We start from the raw sequence: 12463 nt of genomic DNA, 5'->3' as shown, positions 1-12463 counted from the left end.
AATGAGGCAGTTTATGATTGGTTTTCTGTTGATGAATAATTTGCTGTAACGTTCTAGCACTGCATCATTTCACACTGTATAGTGTGTACCTTTGCCTCTGCAATTTGTGAAGGTTTCATAACCTGGGGTTAAAAATGGTGCTAACCTCTTTTCAAAATTACACGAGTGAAATGTTCCATAACCCAGGGTAAAGAGTGGCCTTACCCAGTGTTAAAAAGATGATAACCCAGGGTTAAATACAATGTGAAAAACCCTGAAGGGATTTGCGGCTTGATGAATGGATGGCAGAGCAGTTATGCTTCAAGATGGATACATCAATTAAATATTACACATATGTCAACATAGTTGAATGTCATTAAAATTAATGATCAATTAATCATTTTAATTATTGACTTTAAAGCAACAAAATGCATGTGGAAAAGTCCAAATATTATCCGGACATAACCTGAAATTATTTGACAATTGGTAAGCTTAAAGGTGCAGTAGGAGATCTTGGAAAATGCTAACTTTAGCCTGATAGCACTGAAAGCGAACGTCCCACCCTCCCTGCAATCGCCGTCCAAAGCCACGCCCCCTGAACGCATATACACTCACTCACAGACCAGAATACCAGAAACAACATTACTACAATAGGCTACATCAGCGGTTCCCAATTCCAGCACATGTTCCGAAGTTAAATAAACTTCAACGGATTTCCCCCACTCAGGGAGTAGGGAGCAATGAACACTGTGTTATCATATCGATCGGAACACAGTTCATGCACGTAGCTCTCTTCTAACGAGCTGGTTATCTGAATCGGTCGGGTGTGTTAACTAAGCGAGACATGCAAAATACATGTGCGAGGACTGGAATTGGGAACCAACAAAAAATGTTTCTGAAGACAATCACCTATTGCACCTTTAATTAAATGATTAAACTAAATTATTAAAATCCCTATTGCACATTCTTGTAATCAAAGGCTTCTGTTCAAAGCAGGTACTGTCAGCTGATACAAATGTTCAGCTTATCAGCAGCTTGATATAAATGGATGCTGGAGTCACCATTGTGGGCACCAGGGAAATAGACACTGAAGCATATCATCCACAGCAAGATCCCATTAGCTCGAGCAGTTCCCAACATGATTGTCATCTGGCTCAGACTGAGTGATGCTACAGTATCAGCTGCAGATCTCATCTGGCTTTGCTTTGCTCCTTGGCAGTTGTCTTTCAGAGCCTGTTTCGAAATAAGAAACTGCGACTTCCTCCTGCAACAAACAAACAGGGAGGTTGTTTATTGGAACGGTTTGCTTGTAAGAGGCTTAGAATAGTCATTCCCATGACCTTGATCAGATCTGTAATTTAGATCTGACCCAGACTCTGACTTCCTAGTTATGTCGCTCACCTCTGGTAACAGCAAGTGCATGCTTTTGTATCTGTTCAGCTAGGAAAAGCGACTTCACTCTGCACAGGGCGATTTGGACAAGGTTATGTGTTCTAAATGAAGCCTTTCTAAAGAGGGAAGCTTCCATCAAGTGGTCAATCGTCCTTGTGTGTCGGAGTGATGTGCGTGTTGTACACATAAAAAGTATAAGTAAATGCTGTTTTCTAAAACATGAAACATCACTCCATTCTTATTGACACACCATACTCATCTTGTTTTCTGTTGCAGAGTGGCGGCAGGGGCGACTTGCGAGGATCATTCTGCAGGATGAGGATGTCACTACTAAGATTGATAATGACTGGAAACACCTGAACACACTAGCACACTATCAGGTATGGTTACTGTCCACACCTGAGCTGTTACCATGGAAACAGCCTTAATAAAGGTGTAATGGACAGAGAATACCAGAATTAGGTGGTGGTCCCTGAATACATTCAGGGTTCTCATGGTCATGGAAAACCTTGGAAATTGTAAGTTTGGGATCAGTAAGATTTGTAATGCTTTTTAAAGAAGTCTCTTCTGCTCATCATGGCTGCATTTATTTGATTAGAAATACAGTAAAAACAGTAATATTGTGAAATATGATTGCAATTTAAAATAATGGTTTTCTATTTTAATATACTTTAAAATATAATTTATTCCTGTGATGCAAGAGACTTCTTTAAAATGCATAAAAAATCTTACTGATCCCAAACTTTTGAACAGCAGCGTATATACTGTATATATATAATGGAAAATTCTTCAGTGAATATAAATATATGTGGTCAAGCCAAATTCAAATCTTAGTGGTTTTTTTTTTTTGTATACAAATAATATCTTAATTCAAAGTATTCTTACCTGGTATACAAATGTAAATGATTTCCAGTAATCTCTATTGAATTATTTTAATGGTAACTCACTGAAATAAAGTGGGAATTTAAAAGTTGTTTTTCTACAAAACATTTGTAATCAAGTCAACATATTAGTCATATGTGACCCGGGAGCACAAAACCAGTCTTAAGTCGCTGGGGTATATTTGTAGCAATAGCCAAAAATACATTGTATGGGTCAAAATTATAGATTTTTCTTTTATGCCAAAAATCATTAGGATATTAAGTAAAGATCATGTTCCATGAAGATATTTTGTAAATTTCCTACTGTAAATATATTAAAAGTTAATTTTTGATTAGTAATATGAGGCCTCGGTATGAGTATCTCGGCCAAATATTGTCCTATCCTAACAAACCATACATCAATGGAAAGCTTATTTATTCAAAAAATCGACCCTTATGACTGGTTTTGTAGTCCAGGGTCACATATATCAAACACTACCGTTAAAATAATTGGGATAATTTTGTAATGTTTTTAAAAGAAGTCTCTGATGCTCACCCTGGCTGCATTTATTTTCTCAAAAATGCAGTAAAACCAGTAATATTCTTAAATATTATTACAATTTAAAATAACTGTTTTATTTTATTTTATTTTTATATATTTTATATATTTTTTAAAAATCCTTTTTTTTTTTTTGCATCTGATACACAATATACAGGTTGATCTGTGTGCTGAGTATTGTGGCATAATATATCTATGACATGCAGACTATAGCCCGCTAATGTCTCTGTGATTTGAGTTTTTCTGAGTATATTGCAGTAATGTTGTGCTGCTTACTGTCCTCAGGTAACAGATGGGTCTGTTATCGCCCTGGTGCCAAAGCAAAACTCTGCGTACAACATCTCAAACTCGTCCACCTTCACCAAGTCCCTCAGCAGATACGGTAAGAACTCTGTCTCAAATTCTTGTTTTGATTTTCTCCTCAGAACGTTCAAGTCTCGTCTCCTCAGAGAATTTCATCAGAAGAGTGAGATCATGTGCAACCAAAAGACTTGTATGTATTGCACCCAGAGCTCACTGGCCTCTATTTTTCCCCTGAAAATGAGGACTCACACTAGTATCGCGTCTTCGTGTTTCAATTTCAAAAAGCTGGTAGACTTAATGTTTTTCCGCTGTTCTTTGTGATGATTTTGTTTTGTTTTCTGGACACTTTGTGTGTTTGTGCGAATAAGAGATGGTGATAGTACAGAGCTGAAGGTGTTTTGTTCCTCAACTCAAAAAAAGGGAAGGCGATCAGAGAGAAAAAGCTGTTTAATGTTGTCTGTCCTCCTGAGAAGCGAGTATCGGTGATTGCCGCAGAATTACATGCACTCAAGCCATGGCTCTCTCATGGCAGACGTCCATTATATTTCCCTTTGAGAGGGGGCTTCATGTCTGGGATAATTCTCTGAGTGCTCAAACACTGGACACACATTCGTATTGTTGTTCAAGTCGTGTTTCACTCGTTGCCATAGAAACAGCAGCGGTTAGCACAGTCACTGTGGTGTCAGAGTTGATGCTGATGTAGATCGTCATTGGTCATTTCATGATCTGGCTCTGACTTTTTTTTATTTTTTTTATTTCCTGGATATGTAAGCTTGTGAAAATACCTTTGAACATTGTTCCAAATCCTTTCACACCCCAGCACAGGAAGTGAAATCATATCTTCAACACCCCAAGGAACGTTCCTCCCCTGCCTCCAGAATGGACACGGCGATAAGAGCACTGGACAGATATGCATCTCCCTGGGCCTCCGTAATGAAGTTTGACACTCATACCATTAATAATGAACGATGCATTCACAGGCCATGGGAGAGAACCGAGGAAGTCTTATTTCAGACTGCTCACAGGGTATTTTTATATATTCGTGTCATCCTTTATTATCCTGAGCTGAGCATGTTCATGTGTACTTATTGGTACACAGAGCAGTTGAGATAAATCAATATGTGATTTGTGTCACATTGAGAAACGAGATACAAACACTTGCGTGTTGCTAGCACCATGCAGGCATGAATGGCCTGTTTGACCAGAAACATACTCATAAAAATATAGAAACTTACATCTGCAAATACACAAAGGCAAATGTTTGGCCAGCGATCAACCAATGGGGTTTTCTATGGCTGATATTTCAGTATTTAGAAAGCAGGGTGACTGATATAACGCTGATATATACAGAAGCAAATAAAATCTGCAACTTTTTTCAAAAGTTTGGGGTTTGTTAGCTTTTTTATAGGCTGCATTTATTTGATCAAAAATACAGTAAAACAGTAATATTGTGAAATAATATTGCAATTTAAAAGAATTGTTGTCTATTGTAATATATTTTTGAAAATGTATTTATTCCTGTGGTGATGAAGCTGAATTTTCAGCCGCCATTACTCCAGTCTTCAGTATCACATGATCCTTCAGAAATCATTTTAATATGCTGATTTGGTGCTCAAGAAACATTTCTTATCATCAATGCTGAAAACAATGGTTTGTTTTTTGTTTTGTTTTGTTTTGTTTTGTTGGAAACCATAATAATTTTTTCAGGATTCTTTGATATAAATTTCAAAAGAAAATTATTTACTTTAAACAATAATCTTCTTTAGTTAAATTATAAATGTCTTTATTTATAAATTATAAATGTCACCTTTGATACATTTAAAGCAAGCTAGATATTGTTCAGTTATGTACATGTCTGAAAGCTAATTTCTAGTTTACATGAACTAGAAACTTGACCGTAGAAGACCATTTATGCTAATAGACATCATTGCGGCAACACTATGAACGCAAAACACACTTGTATTGCATTATGAATTGTGTTCTGACACATTTCGGTGCCTGAACGTCTGTGTTGACGTACTTGCATAGAGTAAGTTTCAGCCATTAGTGTTTATCTCCGTTATCTTGTGGTCTCTTTGTAGCGTAAAAAGCTCATTCCCTGGTTTATTTATCCCGTTATTTATTATTTATTTGCTTTTTTACTATTATGTTTTTCTAAGCCTTGACTTTTTTTATGTGGTGTAATATAAAAGTGCTGCGAGGAGCCGAATTAAGCTTACAGTGGCTGTTTCTTTCAAGCACGCTGGCCTGCCAGTCTGTGACTGATTAACTAGACTCCAGACGCGGGACTCTATCTTTCACTCCCACTTGCCACTTAAGGATAGAATAAACCTGAGGGAGTTTTTGATGGATTCTGCAGATGCAGTATATTCATTGTAGTTTAGGGCATCCACAGGAAATGATCCTTACCCAGAATGCCTTATCCTCAGACAGATTACTGTGCTTAACCATCCATTAGCCAGAGCTCAGCTCCTCTCTGCTCTCATCTTTGATGTGTAACTCCTGGGTATTTAGCAGCCGACTGCTCATCAGATAGAAGAGACCGCCAGACCTGATTTACAACCGCCAATGTGACTGTTTTATGCTGTTTAGGTTTTTGGTTTATATTATATTTATGAAGATGTGTGGGTTCAATACTATCAGAGATCTCTGAACCATCCAGATAGCACAGATTATGATGAAAAAAAGCAATAAGCCTTGAAAGGCCATGCGTTACAGTGATTTTAATGCTGTACAGTGTACGTGTACCTAAAACACCCTTGACTAAGGTAAAATTACTGTAATGCATGGCCTTTCAAGGCGTATTGCTTTTATGAAATGGCAGCAATATAAGGAACATGATAAAAGACATAAATTTTTACTAGATAGTTTGTTTACATTACATTAATCAGAATGAACAATTCTTTTGACCAGTATCATCATTTCTTTGCCTAGCAAATATAAAAATAGAGCTATCCATGTTATAAAATGTTAGAAATCTTTTGATGATTGACTCAGTGTTTCTCTTCAGAGAGTATGTTGAGAACGGCCAGCAGCCCAGACAGTCTACGGTCCAGGACGCCCATGATCACGCCCGATCTAGAGAGCGGTACCAAACTCTGGCACCTCGTCAAAAACCACGACCACGCAGATCAACGCGAGGGCGATCGCGGGAGCAAGATGGTGTCAGAGATCTACCTGACAAGACTGCTGGCCACCAAGGTGAGCTTGCATGAAGTTTTCTCTCTTAAACCTGCTATTAAGATGCGTTTTGGTCGATTGGATCACGAGGGAGTAGATGGAGACACATTCTCGTTCTGTTTAAGAATTAGGTCAGTAGGCAGAGAGGAACCGATCTTCATGTGGTTCATTTGACCACATGAACGTTTACACTATGAAAGCAATCCAGTCAAATGCGTTTTCGACTACCTCTGGAAATGGTTGGAAGTGGACGAGCTGAAAACCTTTCAGCCCCTGTTCACACCTGTATTTAGCGTTGTCCACTTGTGATCGGATCGACAAAAATGCATCTTAAGAAATGCCTAAGAACTGAGATGAACTTTTGATTCAATTGTGTCCATCTTTAGGTTTTGAGGATGATGAAAACGATGCAACATTTTGCTTTTATCCTAACATGCAATAAGCAATGAAGGACAGGACAATTTGTTGATTTCTATTTCTTTGTTTTCTATTTGCTGTTGTGCTGGGAAAAACTGCCTACCATGAATCCCATTGGTCCAAAATCTTGCAAATTAAACATCAAATATGTTCTGATTGGCTGTAATTGTCACAGGTTCACATTCAGTATTGACGGAGAAATTGCTTGAATCTTGTCACATCGCACCTGGTTAGGACACAATATAATATTCCTGCTATCTCATTTCCACTCTTCTATCTTCCTCCCCCCATTCTTGGTTCTGTAGCTTATTGCTTTGCCTCCTAATTGTTAGGCTAGGGAAAAAATGAAATCAGAATATGTTTACAAGTCTCTTGGGTGGTCAATTTTGATACATAATAAAAAACGATAGATAAATGTAATGCTGGAACGGAAGAGAACAGCAGGAGACAGGTAATTTGTTGTGGATCGAGTGCTTCATGGTGCGTGGTGACAGAGCACGGAATGAATGCTGGGAAACCTCATGGACTGTGTCTGTCTGTCTCATACACACACACACACACACACACACACACCAGCATCCTAATCAACACAATCCATATTATCTGAAAGCCACTGCTGTTCTCCCGCTCTCAGAGATGATGAATAAACCGACATCTCCGGTTTGGCTGCTCGAGGCTCTTTAGTGATTTTTGGGCTTTAGTAAGTTTTTGCAAGTACCGATTTTGTGCAAGTAGCCGTTATGATCAATAGGATAGGTTTACAGCTGAGAAAGTTCTAGTAGCTTCAAATCATTAGGTTTTCAGGCTTTTTCTGTCAGTCAAATTTCTGTAATACAGTGGTGTCAGCTTGTGGGTAAAAAAAGTTGATAAATGTAATTAATAAAATGCAACTAACCATAATATTGTGCATAAAATAAAATAAAAATTGAGCTTTTAAAACGCAAAGGAAAAACCCTTCCCCATATTTTGTTGATTACATCAACAGTCAACTGTTTTTCATGTTAATATTTAATAATAATGGTAACAATAAACAATTCCAGTATTTAATGTTAAGTAGAATTTCTTTTCATTTTGTGTGATAATTTAGATCATTTTGCTGTTAGGTAGCAACTTGAAGTCAAAAGTGTGGTTTTGAGGCAAAACCAGTTGACAACCCCTGATTTAATATTAATTGTATATGAAATATATGACATTTGACAGTCATATTCATTTAGAGTCACAGGTAAAACATTTCTGTTTTCTTCTTTCCCTACAGGGTACTTTACAGAAATTCGTTGATGATTTGTTTGAGACGATATTCAGCACGGCTCACCGTGGCAGTGCCCTCCCTCTTGCCATCAAATACATGTTTGACTTCCTGGACGAGCAGGCGGACAAACACCAAATCACAGATTCAGATGTTCGGCATACCTGGAAGAGCAACTGGTGAGGAGCGGCACTGCTTAAACATTTAATTCATTGTAAAATTACTGTTTCATGAAATCAGTTGGCCATTTTTCTAACCATCTACCCATTCCATTCCCTTCCCCTTGTCCTCAGTTTACCATTAAGGTTCTGGGTGAACGTGATCAAGAACCCTCAGTTTGTGTTCGACATCCACAAGAACAGCATCACAGATGCGTGTCTCTCCGTAGTGGCCCAAACATTCATGGACTCCTGCTCTACATCTGAACACAAGCTCGGCAAAGATTCCCCTTCCAATAAGCTGCTCTACGCTAAAGATATTCCCAACTACAAGAACTGGGTAGAAAGGTAAGTGGAATGAGATCTTGCTTAGCAGAAAATGCCTTTATTAGTCGTTAATTATAACCTTCAAAGACCCCAAATCATCACGCTCATCTGGACCTGCTGTTTTACTGTCCTGCAGGTATTACTCAGACATTGCGCGCATGCCCGCCATCAGTGATCAGGACATGAGTGCTTATCTCGCGGAGCAGTCCAGACTCCACCTGAGCCAGTTTAACAGCATGAGTGCCCTCCACGAGATCTACTCCTACATAACCAAGTACAAAGACGAGGTGAGAGAAAGAAAGGCAGACGGAATATGTCATGTTAATATTTGTACATTGTTTGAGCAATGCAGTTAATGGTCATAATAAACCATTTGAATATTTAATGTTAAGGACAATTCATTTTAGTATGTTAAATTTAGGTAATTTTGGTGTTGGGTAGCAGCTTTGTTGACATTTTAGGCAAAACCAGTTGAACCATATATATATAATTTCTTTTGTTGTAAATAATATGCATAATATGGCATAAGTAACAAACATTTCAAACACATTGTCACATGACCACATTGTTGCATGGCTAGTTCCACAAGTTGCATCTAGTTATCTCAGAAATTAATAAAAATATTTGCATAAAACTTAAATCAAACACTGAGTCAAGAAATAGATGTTTGAGCAACATTAGATACAAAATCCCAGTTAATATCACTTTCAGTTTATTTTGGAAATAGAAGGTCAAGTTGAGCACGTTACATCATGGGATACACTATTTCATACAGTGCGCTCTGGTTGCACACTTTACAATTCAGCAAATAGGTAGTAGCTGATTCATGCATACAGAAAATTATTTTGCTATAAATAATGCATGCTACTTTTATTTTTTAAATAGTGTGTAGAATGCTATTCTATGGAAGCCCGTTTCCGCCACTGAATCAAAAATAAAAAAAAGGTTATTACGACTTTTTACCTCACAATTCTGACTTTTTTTCACAGAATTGTGAGATATAAACTCACAATTGCAAGTTATAAAGTCAGAATTGCGAGTTTTTATCTCGCAATTCTGACTTTATAAAACACAATTGCGAGTTATAAAGTCAGAATTGCGTGATATAAACTCGCAAATGCGAGTTAAAGTCCAATTTTGAGGGGAGGGGGGAAGACTGATATGTTCTCAGAATTGCGAGTTTATATCTCACAATACTGACTTTATAACTCGCAATTGCGTGTTATAAAGCCAGAATTGCAAGATATAAACTCGCAATTCTGAGAAAAAATGTCTCGCAATTGCGAGTTTATATCATGCAATTCTGACTTTATTTCTCAGAATTGCGAGTTTATATCTCACAATTATGACTGTTTAACTCACAATTGTGAGTTTATATCACGCAATTATGAGAAAAACCGTCAGAATTGTGAGATAAAAAGTCGCAATTACCTTTTTTATTTTTTATTCAGTGGCGGAAATGGGCTTCCATACTATTCTGTAGATATTTCATAGAGGAAAAGATGAAGAAATATGGCGGCTACTCTGACTAGTACATCAGATTTCAACCAAAGCAGGCCAGAATAGGCTGTTAAAATGGCAAAATCTGAAATCTAACACTTTTAATACATGGCCATTCAGATACAGTATTATCCATGTAGCCCTTCACATGTAACGCCATCTGACAGCACACACGAGATCATGTGTCAAAAGCAGTGACTCATTCCAGCCAGGCTGGATAAATGGAGAGATAATGAGCCGCCGAAGGAAACCATTTAGTTCTACCTCACACAGAAATGAGGGAGTGTGTGTGTGTGTTTTAGTGAAAAGAAAAGAAAGAGAGACGGGTCTGCATAATTATTCCTACATTTGCAACTGTGTTTCTTCACCTATTAAGCAGATATAAAAAGGTGTCCATAGTTAGCACCTAGCCTTGTTTCTTTCTAAATGATTTCATTTCCGTCTTCTATTTCCTTACCTTCGGGAGAGTTTAGTCTAACACAACTCATCAAACATCATCTCGGCTCTCTATGAAACCGTTCTCCCTCTCTCTGTCTGACATTAATACACTGCAGCTGGTTGCGTTTTAAACAGCCGTTTATGTTCATTAGTCTTTATTATCCAGATGCACACGTGTCCACATGAATACCCTCGCTGAACCTGCATCAAAACAGGAGGGAAATTAGTCCATTATCTGACGCTGAGGGAGCTGGAGATTCTTTTCTTTGCCGTTTCCTTTACATTTAGACACTTGCTTTTGGTTAAATCAAGCATATGGGTGTTAGCATCACACGCTGTTTCGCAAACAAGTTCTGAGCGGCACATTTGCATTTCCATCAGCAGACAGACACATACCCAAAGGAAGTGATGAAGTCAAGTGGTTAAAGATCTTGACTGGTAGAAGGTTGTAGGTTTGAACCCCACCTTGTTTAAAACCAATATTATTATTGTGAACCATTACATTTAAATTCACTGAAACGACTTTTCTTTTCTGCTGACATCATCAAGCCCTTCTATTTTTAGCCCCTCCCCCAGCAATTTTTCATGATACAATCAATTCCCATTGCATAAAATCAAATTTAAATGGGTAACAAACACTTTAAAGATGACTTTAAAGTCTCCTAGGTAGTTTACTTACTAGTTCATAAAACCTAATTGGGATATAATGGGTGTTGTAGTGACTTTGGTGTAATTTTTGTATCTATATGTATCTTTTTCTACATCCTGACCAACACAGGAAACAGCTTTAAGCACTTGTGCAATAAAATAAAGAGCAAAAACCCATGTTAAGTGTGTAATTAAGGCTTTGCGTATTTTATCATTTCTATGCTGAGAGTATTATGGGAAATTCAATTTTTTCATGCAAGCCTGTTGCCTCATAAACCAACTAAATAGTACCAACTAAACTGTGACAGCACTCAAATCTGAGGTCATTTCCTCCTCTACAGATCCTGTCCGCACTACAGAAGGATGAGTTAGCTCGGCGACAGAGACTGCGCAGTAAACTGGAACAGGTTATCGATACCATGGCTCTGGCAAGCTGAGGACCCCCTCCCCATCTCTCCACCCACCTCAGCTGACTCCCTCCGACCTCCTGACCCTCGCCCACAGTCATACACATGCACGCGCGCACACACACACACACACACACACACTAAGCTAACAGACTGCAAGGACAGAAGCAGTACACTGGAGACCCCTCAGCCCAGGGTGGAAATCCTCTTTCATCACTTCCTTTGAACTCAACATGCACCAGAATGTCTCCTCGGACGCCACGTCCAACCAATAGGTTTTTTGGATTTTTATCATTTTGAAGTGTTGAGCCACACTTGTGTGCTTTTACTCACCAAGGATGTCTTGTATTATGAGCCAGAAGACCTTAAAGCCCATGAAGGATAAAAGCAGTGCCCCCCCCACCCACACACACACAAACAGAATTTTGTTTTAGCGCTTACTTTAACATCTTTTTTTTAACTCTTTGGGATGATCAAACAACTCACTCACTCCAGTCTCCTGCCACTTGTGTTACTGCTGAATTTGCACAATTTACAGGAACTACAACAAATGAAAATGATATAAATATATATATAAATGTGTATGCCCCCCCCCCCCCCACACACACACAAATGGAATTTTGTTTACGTGCTCAATTTAACATTTTTTATTTTTTTTTTGTAACTCTTTGGGTTGATTGAACAACTCACTCACTCCAGTCTCCTGCCACTTGTGTTACTGCTGAATTTGCACAATTTACAGGAACTACAACAAATGAAAATGATATAAATATATATATAAATGTGTATAGATATATAAATACAACTGCATTTTTATACAAAAAGAGTGAAAAGATGCGTACAAAGTTTTCCATTTTAACATAGAAAAGAAAAGATGAATTTGATATGTGAAACAAAGACTGAACTATGAAAAAAATATTAAAAAAAATGTCCTGTGCCATGTTTTATTTGAATGTTGTTTAGTGCAAAAAAAAAGATTTTCTTTAGATAAAATGTGCTATGATTTAAATGTTGACTACCCTAGTGACTGAAGAACTGAGAGTGAAAAA

At 37.8% G+C, this 12463-nt stretch overlaps 1 pseudogene; it reads left to right on the top strand.

Moving 5' to 3' along the window:
* LOC107697957 (plexin-A1-like) overlaps window positions 1–11976 on the top strand; it is a 255116-nt pseudogene extending 243140 nt beyond the window's left edge.
* The last annotated feature ends 487 nt before the right edge of the window (window positions 11977–12463 follow it).

This window comes from Sinocyclocheilus anshuiensis, unplaced genomic scaffold (assembly GCF_001515605.1).
Source record: "Sinocyclocheilus anshuiensis isolate Anshui unplaced genomic scaffold, SAMN03320099.WGS_v1.1 scaffold78, whole genome shotgun sequence".
Lineage (NCBI taxonomy): Eukaryota > Metazoa > Chordata > Actinopteri > Cypriniformes > Cyprinidae > Sinocyclocheilus > Sinocyclocheilus anshuiensis.
This window is presented reverse-complemented; position numbering and strand designations above follow the sequence as displayed.